Below are 19,323 nucleotides of genomic sequence, written 5' to 3' on the forward strand. Positions count from 1 at the left end.
AGTTAAAATTAGCGATGTTCTATGTGATTGGTGGATGGTTGTGCGCCCGCTTAGTTGTGTCCAATGAGCTACTTGCTTTGGTACCGCTGTAGAAAGGGTGGAAGGACTGGGTAAGAGTTACGTTCGGCACATAGGCAACGCTTGTCCGCTGGTAGGGCGTGTCACATACGGGTTTCTACAGCAAATCCTGCATGGAAAGACGACTGTAGGCATCAGCCAATCAGATGTTCACATTACTCTTTTGTGTCGAAAGACGATGCGCACACTGAAAATGGCAGAGGTGGAGAGGGTCAGGGTTTTGCTGCTTGGAGACATTTTGTGCAAGGCTTACAACACTATGCCGAGAGTAGGCATGTGGCACACCATATCGATGTGCGAGGAGTGGAGGTGGTGTGGAGTGCTGACACTGATGGCAATGCTGGGGCAATTCTGCAAGTTTGCAGAGACATGCATAGAATGACCACTCCTCATGTGGTAATTTTGCACTATGGTGCTTGCCACTTGGGATACCTGACTTCATGTACTTGGTTGGCAGATTTGGAACAGTTGGTTGAAGCACTCATGACCATCTTCCCAACATCGAAAGTATTTTTTTCTGCTTTACTCCCGAGAGTACAATGGAACAATACTTCTGTTATCTGTCCAGATCAAAGCATCGGGAGGTGCATCATCAATTGTGGCATGCGTGCATTCATGCTACGAGTTGGTATGTTTTTTTGTAGCCACAATAACATTGCTCCAACCAATGCGCATTACTTTGAAGAAGATGGTGTTCAGCTATCCTCTTTGGGAAATGTGATGTTCTTTTGGAACATAAGGCTTGCTTTAGAGAAGGTTCTGTAATGTTTGCAAGAGTAAAGCAAGGACAAAAAATTAAAAAAATACATAAAATACCACATGTCTTTACGATATGTGGCCAAAAACAAACAAAAAAACTGCTCTTTTCAGAGCCTACCTTAAAGGGGAAAAAGGGGAATAGTACTTTAATGTATCGCCGTCACGCTCTGATCCTGTACATGTCCGCGAACCTGGCGGTAGTTAGCAGCCAGCATATATCACCACCGGGGATTGAAGGGTGGAGCCACATGTAAATGAGAATGAGCGGAAATAGGGATTGGTCCATAAAGTTCAGTAGGTGTGTTCTGACCGACGTACTTTAGTAAGACCGTCTTCTCCCTCACAGAACACCACACAGCCATGGCTTTCCATGCTTGAAAACAGATTGGGCCTCATTATGACCCAGGCGCTAAGTGTTTAACGGCGCCGTAAAAGGTTGCGGCGCCGTTAAACACCTAGCGCCTAATTACGAGGTCCCTTTGCGGGACCCGACCTTAACGGCTGGTTTTACCAGCCGTTAAAGTAGGGACCCGCAAAGGTACCTTGGTGCTAATTATGGTACCGCAATTTGCGGTACCGTAATTAGCGCCTTCCCCATTCCCATTGAGCCCTATGGGGCAAAAATGGGAATGGGCAAGGGCCATGGCGGCATGAAGAATTACCGCCCCACCAACCTCGGAATGGGGTGGTAATTCCCCATTCTGCCATGGCGGACTCCGGCATGGACCATGGTGCTAATAGCACCATGGTTTAGCGCCGAGTCCTAATGAGGCCCATTATCTGGATTGTGGGAGACTCATGGATACATTGGTTGAAGGTGAATATAGAAAGCTGCAGTTTATCTACAAATCTCAGATTTCCACATGCGGAAGTGCACTGGCATGGCATGCGGGACATGAGATGGCTGGACTTGGTACCTCTTTGTGTTACTTTACAGACAGAGTGTCATCCAGATATACTGATCATTCATTGTGGAGGAAACAGTTTAGGCCATGTATCTGGAATTACTTTGCAATTTGCCATGAAGGAAGGACTCGCGAAGCTCATGGACATGTTTCCAAAATGTCAAATACTTTTTTCCGTATTGCCCAAAGACAAATATGGTTGCGTTCTTCTGCATTTGGTCCACAAGTGGAGAAAGCGAGACACAATGTGAATAAGGCTGTGTGTGGCTTTTTAAGAGATGTTGGCATGTCCTCTTTTCACAATGAAAACATTTTGTTTCGTAGCAGTTTCATTCTCCGCAGCGATGGAGTCCACCTCACATATAGTGGCAATCAGATGTTTCTTCACAATTTACAAAATGCATTGCACCCTCTTTTGCAATCACACTAACCTATCTGACAATCCGTTTTCCCAATCCACTGTTTTTGACCCACACAACACACCACCAAAAGGCTCTTTTTAGAGCCGCCACTTACTCCCAATGTACACTTTCTGCGTTTGCTCCGCTTGCACCCTCCCTTTTCCCCCTCTACGACGGTCCACAAACTTTTGATGAACTCTGCAGGGGTCTATGGCCTTCACTTCATAGTTCTATTGTTACACTGAGAAAGGCGGCTCTGAAAAGAGCCTTTTCTGTCATTTTTGTTGTTTTTATGTTCATTGATTAACAGCACTCGACACACTAGGAGAAGAGGCGAAAGGAGGGTAAGGAAGGGACACCAGCCACGGGGATAAGAAAGGGCAACTGAACAGACAAATATTAAGGGTGATCTTTATTTAGGTAAGGAGCAAATCTTTTGATGCTCGGTGACTGCAACCTCAAAAGTACTTCGAAAACTCTACCCCCTACAGAGTACAGCGTCACAATACATGCACACTACTGTCACCTTTGAAAGGTAAGGGTCCACAGCATTGCGAATGGCTTGTGAAGCAGCTGGAGGGAGGCGCTCCCCCACAGGAGTGTCTCTTGTGGTGGGAGGATCGGATTCCGAGGATGCTGTGGAGGAACTCAAACGACTACGCTCTTCACATGGAGCATATACGCAGTGTGGAACGAAGTGAGGTGTTGCTTCATAGTTGCCGTAGCAAAACTGTACGCTCCAAATCTCCCGCGACTCAACACCACATCGCACTGGTTACACTTCACCAGGTTTGCACATGCTTTTGGTACGTTCCCATAAATGGAAAACAACTGCCAGACCCACGACTCCCACTGAGTGCTCCTAGTGCAGAGTTCCTCCACTTCATTATCTTCCTCCTCTTCTTCCTCAATCTTTACATCCTCACCCATATATCTCTCTGCAGGCTCTTGGTGAGGTGGTGATGGTGGCAGGTTTGGGGGTGGTGCAGAGGCTAATAACCCAACAGCAGCCATGGAAGCCATACCGATTAGTTTCCTTTTGGTCACTACAGCAGTAAAGGCAACGCACCTCAATCTGCTATAGCTAGAAGGACAATGAAGATGCACTCGGGGGTGTGGCCTTTTGTAGGGGTGCAGGGGTGTGCCTTGTGAACGTCTTCATACCTACAAAGCGGTACACACATTTTACACAGCAACTCCTGAGGTGGCCTATTGTTTGGGATTTGTAAAATTAAATTTTTACACTCTACAATACTTTGCCTTGTGTCTACAAGTTCATTTTTATTGTTGCGGGAGTACACAAACCGCGGAAACTAGTCCCCACGCTCAGCGTAGGTGTCGTGACAAGATGACGTCCTCAACACATCCGCCCCAGTAATGAAAGTCCCCTGGACAGCAAATGCAAAGAATCAAACATGCGCATGCGCCTAAGTGTCCTACGGGTTCTCAAACTACTTCAAAGTGCGACACAAGTGACACGGACAGTTAGGAACTGGCGCGATGTTTGCAATACTTACGTTTGTACTGCGCATGTGCACGCATGCTATGTTCACTGTACGGACAGTTCCAGTGTCCATAGGACAACTCCATTTTGTTTGCCTACGAACTTGCTGGCCACCGTGCCTGTTCTACGGACGGCACCATTTTGACTGCGCCCAATACGGACTGCTATACTGTCCTTCACACACTCCCTTTTTACTCATTTACACCCATTCCGGACATCTTGTGTGTTCTACGACCATGTATTATCTTGTTTCCAAGCGATATGCCGAGGTAGTATATCCTTTGGACACCCCTTTCTGTTTATATAAGCACATTTTCAAAAGATGGTGCAGTCACACATCACATCCATCTTACTTCACATTAGACAGCACCCACATTCCATTACTTGCGGATAGGTCGAACAGGCACGCTGTTCGCAAACATTTTACGTCTTTTTTAAAAAAATTCTACACACACACTCTTTCTCTACAACTAGGGCACAAAAACATTTCAAACACACACACACACATCAATCTAAAGAAATAGCAGGGGAAGCGGACACGAAACAAATATGGGGGAATTAGGATTCAACACGGGCTAGTTATGAGGTGAAGATTTGTGAGGGGAAGAAGGGATGGATATTTCGTAAAAACATCTATTTTCCTGTTCAAGGTTTGGGGATGGTTCAGTAGGGAATGGAGAAGCAGGCAGGTGCAGGTGGGGCAATGATAACAAACTTTTCCTCTCACACAGTCCTCCACAAACTCCTGTAAACTTTGAAAATTGTCGTTCAATGTGTCCATTTTCTGCTCTATCCTTTTTATCCTGTCTTCTTCTATCTCGTTTGTTGCCCTTTCTTCTTTTCTTTCCTGGTCTGTTAAAAAAAGAAATACATAGGTTGAATGCCTCTAAAATACTGGTCACTATTTTGCATATGCAGAGCACTCTGTACCATTATTGTCACTGTCTTCAGACATTTCCTCATGTGGGAAATGCTCATCCAGCCACTCCAAAGTACTGGCCATTTCTGAGTCAAAACAACAGAAAGAAATTACTATTTCCAATTCTGCCAAAATTCTCTAAAAATATTTCTGCACTACATACCACAAAAAAATATCACCCATATAAAAACATGACCTGTACTCACTCTTTTGCTGTAATGTCCCTTCGTCCTACTGCGTCTGTCCACTGTCATTCCAGGATGCCAAGTTTCTGTGAAGTGATTACGCTGGAGGCATCCTTTCTTTTTTATGGTACCATCCACTTTATTCTACATGGTTATTAAATGTGTGGTTTTCTTTTCCTAATTTCAGGTTTCCATATTTACTTATTACTACTTATAATATCTTTATGTCCTTCTTCTACGTTGCACATATTTTGTGTAAAGTACATTTTCAGCTATCCCGCGCCTCTTTGGGTAATGTTGATCCTGTCCAACCCCGTCCGCAAACAGGCGCTTAGTCCGTCCCTTTCCAATATCATTAGGGAGGGGGTTCTGCATGTTCTATGTTAAATGTATGTCAAGTATGTACATTATACTACATATATTTCAAAATCATATGATTATAGTGTATATTCTGCTGAACGACTTCATTGCCACAATTTCATGCTTAAGTTCCACCTTCCAAAAGTCTATGCAATTCCCTACAAAAAAAACTTTGTTATGGGGACGTTATGGTTAAGTTGTCCTCCCAAAAACCAGTGAAATTCACTGCAAAAAAAACTTTGTTGAGGGGACGTTAACTGCTAACACTAACACCCAGACAGTGTTAGCAGTGCACAGGGGTGGTGGCAGGGTTGGGGGCTTAGTTTACCATAACTGTCGAATTTCAGGGGTTTTTCTGTTTTAATTTGAAGCATAAAGGGGAGGTGGAATTTTTTTTTTAGTGAAGTGTACAGATTTTTGTTAGGGCAACTTAACCATAACGTCCCCTAAACAAAGTTTTTTTTGTAGTGTTATAATATATGTGTTATCTTTCCTAGGGAGGCAGGTGCTTGCCACCACCCGATCATGTTTTCTATTAATTGGAAATGATTGGTTATGGCTTTTTATGTTTATAGGAACTCGATCAGTTGCTGTGCCACTGGGCACTTTTTTGGAACTGGCACAACGAGAAATGAATCTTGTAACGATATATATAGATACAAGCTGTATGGTACTGGTTGGGCTTATCTGTAGAGGAAAGGGGAAGTTCTGATAGCATTTGCTGGTGCATGCAGGTCAAGTGTGATGGTGCGTGTGCTTGTGCAATCACATTATATCACTCCAACAGTGGAGTTGTATTTAGTAGAAGGTAGAAGTTCCTTTGATGTTCGCCGCTGATCGCAGCATGCATGCGAGGCAGCATGATTTGTGTTGTTATGATAATGAGAAAAGACGCCGAACACACTGCGTCTGGCGGTGGGAATGTAAGACGGTATATGTAGTGGTGCAAGTGAAATGGCACTCATTTGAGCAGTGTAACGAGATCACGACATTGGAATTAGTAACAGGCTATGGTTTGCTACTACGCTAGTATGGTTAGGTGATTCATTTTTAGGTAACGCAGTGAATAATACTAATTTAGGTACCTCATGCAGATATAGGAATTCGGAGGATTATTGTGGACTGGAAATCTAGATTTAAAAATGAAGACAGTGAATCTGATCTATGATGTGTGGGAAACCCAAGGTAAATACCGCAAACTGTTATCCTGGTGATGGGACGTGCAAATCAGTTCAAGGGGGTATTGATAATAGATGGGTGGTGTTTTTTTTGCTTTCCCCTATATACTAGCAGACTACTAAAACAGTGAGATGTGAGAACCAGACCCTGTGATTATCAGTGGGTGGCAGATTTCAAGAATGCACATACGGGGAGGTGCTAAGTGTATGTGAGGCAATCAGGTAATGTGGCATAACGGGTGGGTGTTTTAATTAATAGATATTTGAGTTTGAGAAGCCCACTGAGTCTATTATTCTTGTTAGAGGAGTGATTAGGCAGGTTGGATACTGTCAGAGGATTGTTTGCAGGTGAAGAGTCAGTATCTGTGTCAAGCAAGGATTTGGATGTGACAGCAGTATAGCAGACGGTAATTTTGTAACAATAGATAGTTCTTCAGATTGTAAGGTGGTATGTAGTAGCACTGTATGTATAGAGTGTTTGGGTAGAGGATTTTTTCTGGTGTGTAAGGGAGCCCGGCACCTATAGATGTAAGAGGGTGTGTTTTGGTGCTGGCAAATACCTGTAACAAAGTTGTAAAGGTGCAACCGGATATCGTGGAGCCATATCATGACATGGGGTCAGAAGGGGTAGACGAATATGCCAACTGTCAACTTTGAGAATTAGTAACCTATACCCATGTATGTTTTTTCGCGCACCTCTGTACCCCGAACCATTTGTGGACCGGCAGTTGGTTCGTATTTTGTTTTATTTTTTGCTCTGTTTGGTGTGTTTTGTAATCATTGTTATTGAAATGTCCACGAATTTTATTAATGCAATGTCATTGTAGCTAAATGCATGTATGCTATTATTTTGTGTTACTATGTGAATATGGGATTACTATTGTATCCCTAAGGAAGACTTCAGTAGGAGGTCAACACACGTGTTGGCAACAAACCAGTAAAGAATTATGCCTATATTGGAACCTGTTTGAATTTACTGAAACGTATATGGAACTAAGACTGCATTTGGGGTGTGGCTCATATAGTCTGGCGCTCGCCTGTAGTTTTGTATGGACCTCAGGCTGCTAATAGCCCACGTAATGATTTTTTTTCCTTCATTTAAATTGTGCTTTTTTAAAAGACCATGTGTATCATTATCATTTGGGACTGCATGATTTATGCATCCCATTTGGGTACATAGAAAGTACTGTGTGGGGTTAAACGATATTTACCAGATGCAATGCTCACAATGCACCCCATGTGCTAAATACACAATGTAATAGATAAACCGCAATAATTAGGTGGTATTTTCAAAACAAGTATTATTGTAGTTACCATTACCGACATGCTCATAATGTGCCCTATAGTATTTTAAATAACCTCCTCTTCCAACAAACGCCACATAATTGTGAGTCGGAAGCATTTGTTTTTTTATGGCATAGGGTACAACGCATTTACTGCTTGAGGCAAATATGTTATTTACCCCAAACAGTACTTTCTATATACAAAATGCCATAAAAATCAAATTAAATCCGAAGAAGGATTGAAAATACCACGGGCCTCAGTGTGAGTACAGGAGCGAGTGAAGGACTACTCAGCCTAATGCTCCATCCTGGATTAATATACGAGAGCAACAGCTAGCGGCCCTTGAAGGAAAGCAGTCACCCAAATGTAATCTATACCTCCTTCTCCTTTTAAGGTAACATTGGCCGAGGGCAGGTTATGTTCTCTGGCGATGAGTAAAGCAGTAAAGAACAATTGCACTGTGGTGCCAAAGTAGAATTCTTCTTGATGCAGGTTTTTTAATATAATATAGGTATTTTACTTAAACACAGACAATTGGTCAAAAACACTGAACAATCCAACCTCTGTGCAGCAAATAGATCAATGCAGGCTTAGATATATACACTGGCGATGCTGGTTATAGATTTCAGGAGAAAGGAAAAACAGTTCCATGTCATTTCATCGCGGGATGTTTTTTCGCAGCCTTTTTTATCGCTGATGTTTTTATGAAAAAACTCACCTAATTTTTTGTTGGGGGGTTCCAATCCCCCCAAACCCCTTTAATTTTGTATAGATGCCCGAACACCCACACCCAATATGTATATTTTTCCAACCGCCCCAAAAATATTTGATGAGTTTTTCGGCAAAGAAATTGTGTTAAAAAAACACTGCGAAAAAAATATCCTGCGATGAAAGGACGTCATACCAGAAAAACATGCAAAAATGCAGAAACCAATAAATATATGTTACGCATGCTCCTTAAAATGTTTTTTTTTTTTAAATAGGGAAAGTAGACACGATTGAAGGTTCAAAGCAGTGAGCAGTTTAGCTGGGTTTGAGCACTGGAGCATGTAAAATGTATAGAGGGGTAACTCAAAGAGCTGAATGGTGTCTAGTTGCAGGCAATGTTGGTTCCAGCTGTCGTGGCTCATTCACTTTGATGGGTGGCTCGCAGGTGATTTTTGTCATGATGGTTCGATGCAGTGAGTCAGACTTGAACGTACGGGATAAGTTGTGAGTGGCTTCCACTTCACAGTTCAACTGGATTCTCTGGATGGCTTGACGAGGGGCAAAGCGTAGCTTGAAGCACAGGGGATGGGGAAGTCCGTTTCTGTCAGCAGCTCGACTGTAGTTCGTCATTGGATCAATAGACTTGATATGGTTTGAATCAGGAAATGCTGGTCCCTAGCACCAGACTCGCAAAAAGCAAGTACTTTGGGCTTGCAGCGTGCTCTGGGTCATGAGGCCCCTTGAAGTATGCACCACCTTTCCCATCCAAGCAAGTCGTTAAGTTATTTGCACAATCATTGCCACAGTCTTGGGCAAGGACTCCCTGAGTACAAACTGTCTTTAGTATTAGGAAAATGTTTCCTCCATCAGTCACCTCTCTTGTTTCCTAGATGTGGTTAAGGATAGAGCTGCCAGATCACATGGAAATCTTGTTTTCACCTTTGCAAAGGACTTTGAGCAGCTGCGCTCCAACTAGAGTTCTTAGTGAATTCTTCTTCTCTTCCTGCATGAGTCCAGAAGATGAATTTTAAAGCTGGTTTTCCAAATGGGGGTTTTAAAGCTCTGTATATCGTGAAATCTTCAAATAACAAGGGGGGTCCTGGGAGACTCTCTGCCAGACATGAGCCCTGGTTATAAGAGCCTTACCCAGAGTCTTTAGCTCACTATCTTTCACAGAGAAGAAATATCCCAAACATATCAGTCTTTGTCCTGCCCTCGGGCAGTCCAGCACCGAAATGCTAGGCAATTCTCCTCTGAACAAGAGCACCAACAGCAACCCCAGCCATGTGTTTCGGTCTGGTTGAACCTCATCAGTAGGGTGTAGCTGTGCCTCTCTAAGAATAGTGAGCAAGTGCTCCACGCCTGGATTCCCCTAGTAACTTAGGGTGAGACCCAAAGTTACTTGAAATATGCAAATAACAAGTGGGGTCCTGGGAGACTCTCTGCCAGACATGAGTCCTGGTTATAAGAGCCTTACCCTGTGAAAGATAGTGAGCTAAAGACTCTGGGTAAGGCTCTTGTTGGCTGCTTTCAACACCGTGGACCATACCACCCTTCTTTAAAATCAGAACCCTGCAACTGCCATAATCCAATATCTTTCTGTGGTTGCCACAAGCAACTACAATAACTCATTGTGTTCTCTACTCAGGATGGAACCCTGCGTGTCCATAATCTAGAAGATCAATATGTTCAGTTAGTGGCGACAAATAAGAAGTAACTACAGACTCCAATACATTTTATGACTGTGTTGTTGTTTTATACAAAGCAAATACAAAGATACACTAGGTTTTAGGTGGTTCTTGTGACTCTTGCAAGATCCTCATTACTAAAATGGCACAATTATGATGTGTGCTTCATAAACATATATGTTTTATAACACATAGGGCTCATTACAAGCTTGCTGGTTCGGAAATAAGGTGCCGGTAATAATGTTTACTGGCACCTTTCTGGACCAACAAACTACAAGTTTCTCTGATCTACCGGCAGGCCTGACATGCCAGCAGATCAGGCCCCTACCGGCAGATGAATGCCTAAAGCACTGGCATCATTAGTAATGGTGCCAGTGATTGGAGCAACCCCATCCTCTGGAGTCCTATAGGACTCCATGGAATGGGGAGTTACCAGCATTGCTGCTGCCCGTACTATCCAAGTAACACTAGGATATTGAGCGATGGAGAGGGTAAGGTAGTTCCCCGGTATCCCACTGGATTTACTGGCGGGATACTAGGGAACTCGTATTGAGCCCCTAAATAGTCTTTGGCGTTGCAGCATAGAGTCTGGTTCCACAGCAGATACAAGTACATTTTCTCAATGATTTGTCCCTTAAATTGTCAAGTGACATAACTGTATTTTGCCTGTAGATGCCCCTGAAAAGGGCTCCATTAAGAGCTATAGAAACCCACTGGCTTTGTGCAGTAGGACACTCACAAGATGTACATTACAAGTGCAAGCACTTTCTTAGAAAATGTATTTTATTAAGTAACACTTTGCATTAGTATTAAGGTCCAGTGTCCACTGATTCCCACCGCTCATATAAATTAGCTCCAACTGACATGGCAGGGCTCCAGAGTGACATCACACTCGCAGTCTGAGATCATGCACACTGAGACAAATAGGTCCAGCGGCAGCAGGCCAGATGCCGCACAACTCAGTCCCTTCATATACTCACACAAAACCATTCAAACAGACCCTAGACAACAAACCAATAAGTATCCATCATGCATATAGTGAAACCAGTCATTCTCACAAACAAACACCACAAAACGCAAGCACCGACCATTTATTAAAGCACAACACCAAGCAGCGCCCTCCATACAGCTAATCACCCAAACAAGCACCCATCAAGCCTGCTAAAACATCAAAGGCGGAATGAGAGATAGGCAAGCCACCAGATCCAACACTGAACAGATGATGGAGCTGAGGAGGATTCCCTTAGATGCAGCCATCAATTTCTCATGTTAAGATGAAAAGGCCCACGTGCATGTTAAAACAGTCTCAGATGGATACGGCCTCTGTGGATAATACAAACAGCTACTCACCAGTGATCTGCACCTACTGGGACACGTAAAGGTTACTCGAGAATGCTACCACCAGGGAGAGAAGCATGTTTGCTCCAGGTACCACATGCTTGCACATGGCTCAGAGAAAAGACTTAAGTTCTAAGCATCCACTTTACGGTAGCATATACCACCAAGGATAAAGCCACTCCTGATCAAGTGTTGTGCACCTTCACATGCACCAAGCAAGTATACCTTCGCCATGCATCCTTTTTTTGTACATGCCACTTCCACTGAGGCTACACCCACATATTCACTAGGCAGCTTACACACCAAAGGACACTCACATCCCCATCAGGTCTCTTACTCTCAAACAGAAGTGCAGAGACTGTAATAATCCTTTAATCCCAAAGGAGCTCGTTTTACATGAGTCCATAACTTAGTGGTGCAGACCCGTTTTGCATAGGTGGGTCGCTGCTGCCAAATTCTCATCATTTGCACAGCGGACTGCAAAAGGTGAGGGCAAACGGTGGCCTAAAAGCGTGTACACTGCCTTTTTCCCTCCTCTTTTGCACTCCGCTGTGCAAATTGAGGAAAAGCTGCCTGCCATGTATGACTGGCATGCAGCATTTACAATGAATCCGCTTGAAGACTGCATGCTTTTCACTGGCGCATAAAGCCGGCAGACTCCATAGGGATCCCCAGTATATGCATTTGCATGAAAATGCATTCCAGTGCAAATGCTGGAGCCTTTACATGGCCGAGAGGAAGGGGGAGACGGAAACGCAATTTGCGTTCCGTCCCTCCCGTCTGACCGTAAAAATGAATAAAAATGGTGTGCACAGAAAATTAAAGATGTGAAAGCTACATACAAGGATACAAGGCTTTTACGTCTTTCATTTCTGTTTTGCCGACTCATAATGAACCCCATAGTGTGCTTTCAAAACACCTCCGTAGCAAGGATGTTCCTCTGTCCCTAACCATGACCTGGAACGCTCCTTTGAAATTAGACACATCATAAGTGGCTAGGAAACCAATTGTATTTATGCCGCTTGTAAGTGAGCATATTCAGAACTGTGGCAGGGTGAAACGTGTCCGAATCCTTAATTACATGAATTTTCAAGTTACAATTAACTTAATAAACTTCATGAACTTTGAAGATGTTCAAGTGTTACATTTGGGTTAGGTTAATGACAGTTGCGTACTGGTGGAATGTCCCTATAGCATTACGAGACTTCAGGGAGATTTGGGCTACACAAAATATTGGAATAAAATGCAAATCCACTCAAATCTGACGTGGAAATGTTCAGGTAACTACAACTACTTGTTTACGATTTGATCGACCCTTCTGATATTGCTAGCTTCAAACCCATATAATTCCGCCCAGTTGTTCCTACATTTCTGGATATGGTAGTGAGTAACAATTACTTGGTACTAATATATCATCAGGGTTTCACATAACCTATGCAGTCTAAATAAAATGCAGAGCTCTGTTTGGGTCAGAGGAGCTCAAGTAGGTATCTTTATTAGACAGCACTACACGAGACAAACTCAATAAGCAAAGAGTGTGGTCCCTGTAAAAGAAAAATAGCAAGTGCCCTCTCTTATGTTTTAACAAGCTTTTATATATTGTGTGGTCTTATAGGTTTTAATACACAGACAGTGGAGGTTTCTATGATCTTATCCAAACCAAACTTGTCAACATAACCTACTGTACGTGTTCTATTCAGACCCAGGTGCCCACGGCTGATCGCCCCATTAGAATATAAATACAAGCCAAGAAAATCAATGGCTTTGAAAGGAGGGTGGCATGCCAGATATGCGTCCCCCTTAGATGCATGGCAACACACAGTATACAATTATGATTGCACAAACGCAGCATAATATCAAACATGCAACAAGTACATTTGTTTTCCCTTTGCTTTAACATCCATCAGTTCAGGACTGAGTCCAGCCCAATTGGGCCTTGTGCTTTTCATTAAAGGTCTCGAAGTACTTGCATTATATTGTACTACAAATGCAATTGTTCTCTCACAGATACCTTCCTTTGGGTCTGCTTTGAAACAGCCTACTGAATCGACATTTCCAAGTAACAATTATTAGTCTCATTGGATAATTCTTTCGACAATTTCCTAAACATTAATTTCTCTGAATTGCCACTGTGTTGGAGATGCTCTCAAAGGTGCAACTCTGTGCCCATTGCACAAGCAAAAAATGCATGAATCCTCAAACAGAATTTTACATTGAATTTGGATTTGTATTGTGGAAGACCCCAAAGAGCCTATTGAAATTTTGAGTCATCCTCACAAGCAGAGATGGTAAGGCAAAAGTGGCACTTGCCCAGGGCACCCACTGTGGAGGGGGGCCCCACAAGGCTAGCTGATCTGAAGAAGTAAGATTCCATTGTTCACCAGTCTTAAATAGCACACATCAGGATATTTTATGGGGTGCTGCTGAGGCTCTAAATTCATTGTTTTTCGGTTTTGACAAGTACATTCTGCCTTGATCAATTCATCATGTATTGCTTTCTGTGTTCACTGTGGTATGCATAGCTTGTGTGTTCCTTACGACACAACTCTGTAGCATTCTTTACTTCCTGCGGGAATTATGTTGATCATGTGCAATAGGCAATGGTGAAATGCATATTGATAAATTGAGTGCCACAGTGGTTCAGAAGTTAGCTCAGTGTGTGAAGCACCCATTGCAGAGATATGTGTTCATCGGCAAAATTAGAATATCACATTCCAGCAAGGCTAGCTGAGCCTTTCCTATATCTGAAGTTTATATGTACTTGGTTTTGCAGAACAACATCTGCTATTATCAACAATGTACCTGCACCAGATAGGGGTTGCTATAAGAACTAACATATCATCCGTAGGGTGAAGGTCTAGGAATAGGTTTGTTCAGATTGGGGTGTTGTAAAACATAGGCAATCGCCTCCAATGATGGCATAAACTGTTAGTCCAAGAGGTGAATAAGTATCCAAATTCAAGACTATGGAACAAAAGCGTTCATGCTTGTATCCTGGATTTGCCAGCAGACGATACAGTGATCCTGGTCAAATGATCTAATAGATCTTACATTACTGTGCTGTCTTCTGTAAGGTTTGCCATCTTGCATGCTGCTGGTATCGTTTAACCCATTACTTGATATTTCTTCGTATGTAGGCCATTTGGGTGTAAGGGATGGTAGACAGAAGAGAGCGGACCATACGTTGCAGGCCTCAGGCAAGCATATTTTAAGGTCTGCGAGTTTGACACAAAAATGGTTTGCTTTTTGGTAAAAGTCAAAGGTTTTTATGCACGTTTATAAATGAAAATGTCACAAGCCATTGTTTTGGAAGTATGTAAAGCTTTAAAATACAAAAGACAAACTGATTACATTTGGTAAATCGCATCGATTGGAATGCTGTTTCTAATATACTTCCCTTGATGATGGAGAGAAGGAAGCTAGAATCATTCCCATTTTGCATAACACCCTTCTATAATATTTTGTTTAAAAATTGTCATGTTTGGTAATGTGATCTGTGTACTTTCCAATTGATTTTTGTTATGAAATGAGATTGTTTAATTCATGGTAAGAACTGGAAAAGAAAGTGTTCAAATGCAGACATTGCAGAGTTGGAACAAATCCCAGCTTCACCCCTTAACCAATGTGTGATCTTGGGCATCTTATTTAATCTTGTATTGCTTAACCTCTCAATATTGCCAGTCCCTATACCTTTCAAAATTGTGTCACTGCAATAATTTTGCGTGTCCTTTCGCCCTCCATTAAGTGATTCCACCAGTCCTGTTCTTCGTAGGAATGCAGGTCCTTAAATAGATGGATCATATGGATAGTTCTTTCCTTCCTGAGGCCCATACAGTTCAAAAGGAGATGTCTTAATGTTTCCTTAAGGTCAGTCCTCTCACACATTGCACTAAGTGCAAACTGAGTAACCTGCTATTAGTTACCCTTGGGCCCCCAAACAAGGTCCACCAACATAGAGAATCAACTCGGGGTTCCACAGAAGTTCATCTTTTAGACCCAGTATCAGGGTTAAGAGGTGTCTATTAACAAATAAGCAGTCTTGAGGGTCACCATCAAAGGGTGTTAAAGGCAGTGAAGTAGGTGTTTAAATATATTGGTGCTTTGGCATATGTTTGATTGGGTGCATGTGTGTGTATGTGAGTGCATCTGTATGTAAGTTTGCATGCATATGTGTGCATACTGGGCGTGAGATAGGTCAGACACTGGCACCACCAGAATGTGTGAATGACTGGCAATCCTGAACTATTTGGCAGACTGCAAGACACAATTTAAAAGTGCAACGTTGAAATGTTTCTGGAATTCGCTGCATGCAACATGTTTGAATGGCTATGCTGGCATATATTGGGAACATGTTGGGCACAGCCAAAATGACTATGTTTTATCGTGGAAATATTGCCATGTATTGGGCACAGCCAGCATGAATGTGTGTTTTTCATTTGCAATACTGGGATATTTGGGGAACCGCTAGCATCACAATGTGGTTTTAGAAATCTCAACCATCCAGACCTACCAGATCTCCATATACCGGTCAGCTGGCCATCCAAAGATTTAAAAGACAAAAAGCAGGCGGTTCTTGCTTCCCGGTCTTGGTGGCCAACTATTGGAACGCCATGCCCCCTGAGCTCAGAACTGACCCCTCACTCAGGTCATTCCGAAAAAATCTCAAAACCTGGCTCTTCAAACAAGACCTGAAAGATAACTACTAAGTCATCACCTTCCATACTCATCCCCTCTAGTGGGAGCGAGATGCCCTACGGGACTCAGATATCACCCCACATCACTTCCAGCTATACACCAAGACTCACCCTGGTGGATCACTAAACCCACTAACTCAAAATGTGGTGCTGCTGGATTACAGTAGGAGGCAACCAATTCCCACGTTCCTGATTAAGATTAAATCAAAGTATGTATCACTAAGCTAAATGTAATTGAATGTAACCACATACTTAAGTACACCTGGAAGCTGCAATTATGCATATGATCGTGACTAAGACGAAAGTAGCTGGATGTAACTACTGCCCAAGCAATATCCTATGAGCAAGTCTGAAAGTAACTGGATGTAACCAACCTCATGATTCACAAGACTGAATTTGCACCTGTAACCATATACTTAAGAACAAGCGCCCAGACGCCCCAGGGCTAGGTGAGCTATATAAATGTAATAAACAAATAAATAAATAAATAAATAAATAAATAAATAAATAAATACATAAATAGTGGCATTGGTGTCATGGATTGGAATTTGGCTATAATGGAATGTATCATGGGCATTGGGTTCATGAAAAGCTGTGTTCCAGTGACAATGTTCTTTTAAACTGTGTACAAAGCAATCGTGAAAAGAGGCTTTCACAGCACCAGTGCTGGCACGTAGTGAGGGCAAAGGCTTTATGAACATTCCATTTGTTGTGGAAGCACTAACATATATTGTGGCTACAGGAATCATGAGGTATGTTTTACATGGACAATGCTGGAATACGTTTGGACATCAGCATTACAAAAATACAATTTAAAAAAGATTCCTGGTTACTGTTTATGACTTTTCATCCGTTGTCCACGATATAACCGAATCGGAAATATCTGAGGAAGAAAAAACGAAATGACGTGTGTTTTTCTCTCCCCAGAAATGTCTGCTAACCGGCACCCGCCACACCACCCCTTACTTACCTTTTGGTGGCACACTTCTCTGTGTGCCGCCGACTCGCCCACCCCTCTGCGATGCCAGTTCCCTTCACTTCCGTCCACGGGAAACGGCGCTGAAGGCAACATTTTTTTTTCTTTTTTTTTACCTTTATCTTTGACTGAGCGGGGTACACCCCTGCAACCCCTGATGCCATTGCAATGAACATGGGTGTGGGGGACACCCTCACCCCACTTGTTTGCTACAATGGTACCGAGTGGTAGATGTGTGCAAAAGTATTGGCTGTACAGAATTTTCGCACAGCCAAGATTCGAACAAATCTAACATTCGTTTTTTTTTTCAGTTTTATATGCGGATTCCCTTTTCATCTATTGGATCTTTTTATTGGATACCCTACAGAGACAATTGTAAATGTGATATCTTTTAAAATTGATAGTCCAGAAAATGTGTGTTTTAAAATGTAGCATTTCAACCCATTATGCTTAAGATCAGGGCGACGCCTCCATCATGGGCGACGGGTCGCCGACCCACCCCTCCATTCTGGAAGAGCGAAAGGCAGGCCCAGATAAAACCAAGCACTCTGTCAGTTACAGTGAGCAGCTGTGAAAGCGCTCCTGAGCCGGTCCCTGTTGTAAGGGAACCATGTTTCCCTTATGGGTGTGTGTTTACCCCAGCCAGCGCATGCCCAATGAGCCATGCAAGGCCAGGGGTGTTTTGTTTCTCCAGCATTGCACGGCTCATTGAACATGACGGCTGTGGTACTGCAGGGTATTAGGGCATAGGGAGCACTCCTGTGCATCCACAGTCTATTGGCTTGTCATGGGCGTTTAAATGTGTGTGTGTGTGTGTGTGTGTGTGTGTGTGCGCGCGCATGCCATATTTGTATATATGCGTGCTTGCATGATGTGAGCCATGTGAGGCGTTGCTTGAGCAGAACGGTTTTGTGCATGTGTCTGTGTGACAGTGACTGCTTGCAGGTGTGAATGTGTGTACGTTTTTGTACATGTGAATACGTGTGCATGTGTCAAGCTATGCCTGTTAATGATGTCTGGGAGGTATGGAATGTGAACGTGTGTTCAGGCCTGTGGCTGTTGATTGGTTAGAGGAGCATCGGGCAAGAGAGTTCTGCTTTGGTTTATAAAGAATAATTGCTTCGAATTCAGAAATGATTTTTCAGGAAAACCATTCCGGAATTCGTAGCATTCGGATGGTTCTCACTGGGTCCGCAGTGTGGGCAAATACAAATGCTGCAGTGCAGACCATGTCAGAAAAAAGGCCCTGGCCGAAGTCCTAAAAAAGTGGAGGTGGGAGGAGTCTGCCATACACAATTGTAAGTGACGTCATAGGGAAGTAACACGGCCTAAAGTGGAAGGTATCTGCAGCAAACATGTCCTCTGTAGCAAAATTTGAATTTGAGTCATTCTCGAGCTTCACAGTCCGTTTAGTGTGGTCTTGTGCTAAGCGTGACCCCTCACAGCTGTGGGACCTGGGTTCTAATCCCATTCCTGTTACTTCAACTGAAGGCAGTCAAATATATATTTTTAGTTATTTAAAAACACGCAGGCAGGTGTGGGGTCGACAGCCTCAACCATATGAAAAAAGTGTTCCCTTGACTTGTGTCAGGCAAATGACAGCAAGTGCAGCATTAGGTAACCGACCCTTCCCCCTTTTTTCTGCTGTTATTATTTTATTCATTTAAGCAAACGTTTTCTAAGCACTTTAATGTTTGAGCATAAACAATGGTTCTGTTATAAACGCCTCATACTCTCGCTCTGCTGAACTAAGAAGTTTAGAATTCTGCTTTGAGTTCTAGAATGAAACGTGATAAAATTGCATGTAGGGCAAACAAAAGAACACCCCATAAAAAAAATCTCATTTGTTGAAGGCAATGATGGGCCTTATGTGTGTGCATTTATTTTGTATTGGTTGTGTGTGTACTGTAGAGAGAGGGAAGTTTACATCAGCATAATGACGGCTTACATCATGTGCAAGTAAAGAAATAAAGGATGGCAGTGCCCGCCAAAACGGGACACTACGAGTAACTCCATAACGAGGTGTGTGTGTAGTTTATTTTGCTCCAGTGACTGTGCGCTGCGCACCATCCCAGTTTTCCCGCAGTCACCACACTGGTGACGAGGCTGTTCAACACGCGTGCGCTGCCGGCGACGGCTGCTAAGCAGCGCGAGCTGTTCCATCCTCTGCCAGTCACAGGGCGCGGCAAGCAAGCGGCCCGGGCCAGTGGTGGTGTGAGGAAGGATCATATAACGTCGAGGGACATACAGGGCACTAGCGCTACCTAGCGGCCAAAGTGCAGTGAACTCGCCACAATGCTTGCCGAAATCAGGCCTCTCAGACCTTTGCCAGGTTTTTGAGCCACC

The sequence above is a fragment of the Ambystoma mexicanum genome, chromosome 7q, assembly GCF_040938575.1.
Source record: "Ambystoma mexicanum isolate Mex_15411 chromosome 7q, UKY_AmexF1_1, whole genome shotgun sequence".
Taxonomy (NCBI): Eukaryota; Metazoa; Chordata; class Amphibia; order Caudata; family Ambystomatidae; genus Ambystoma; species Ambystoma mexicanum.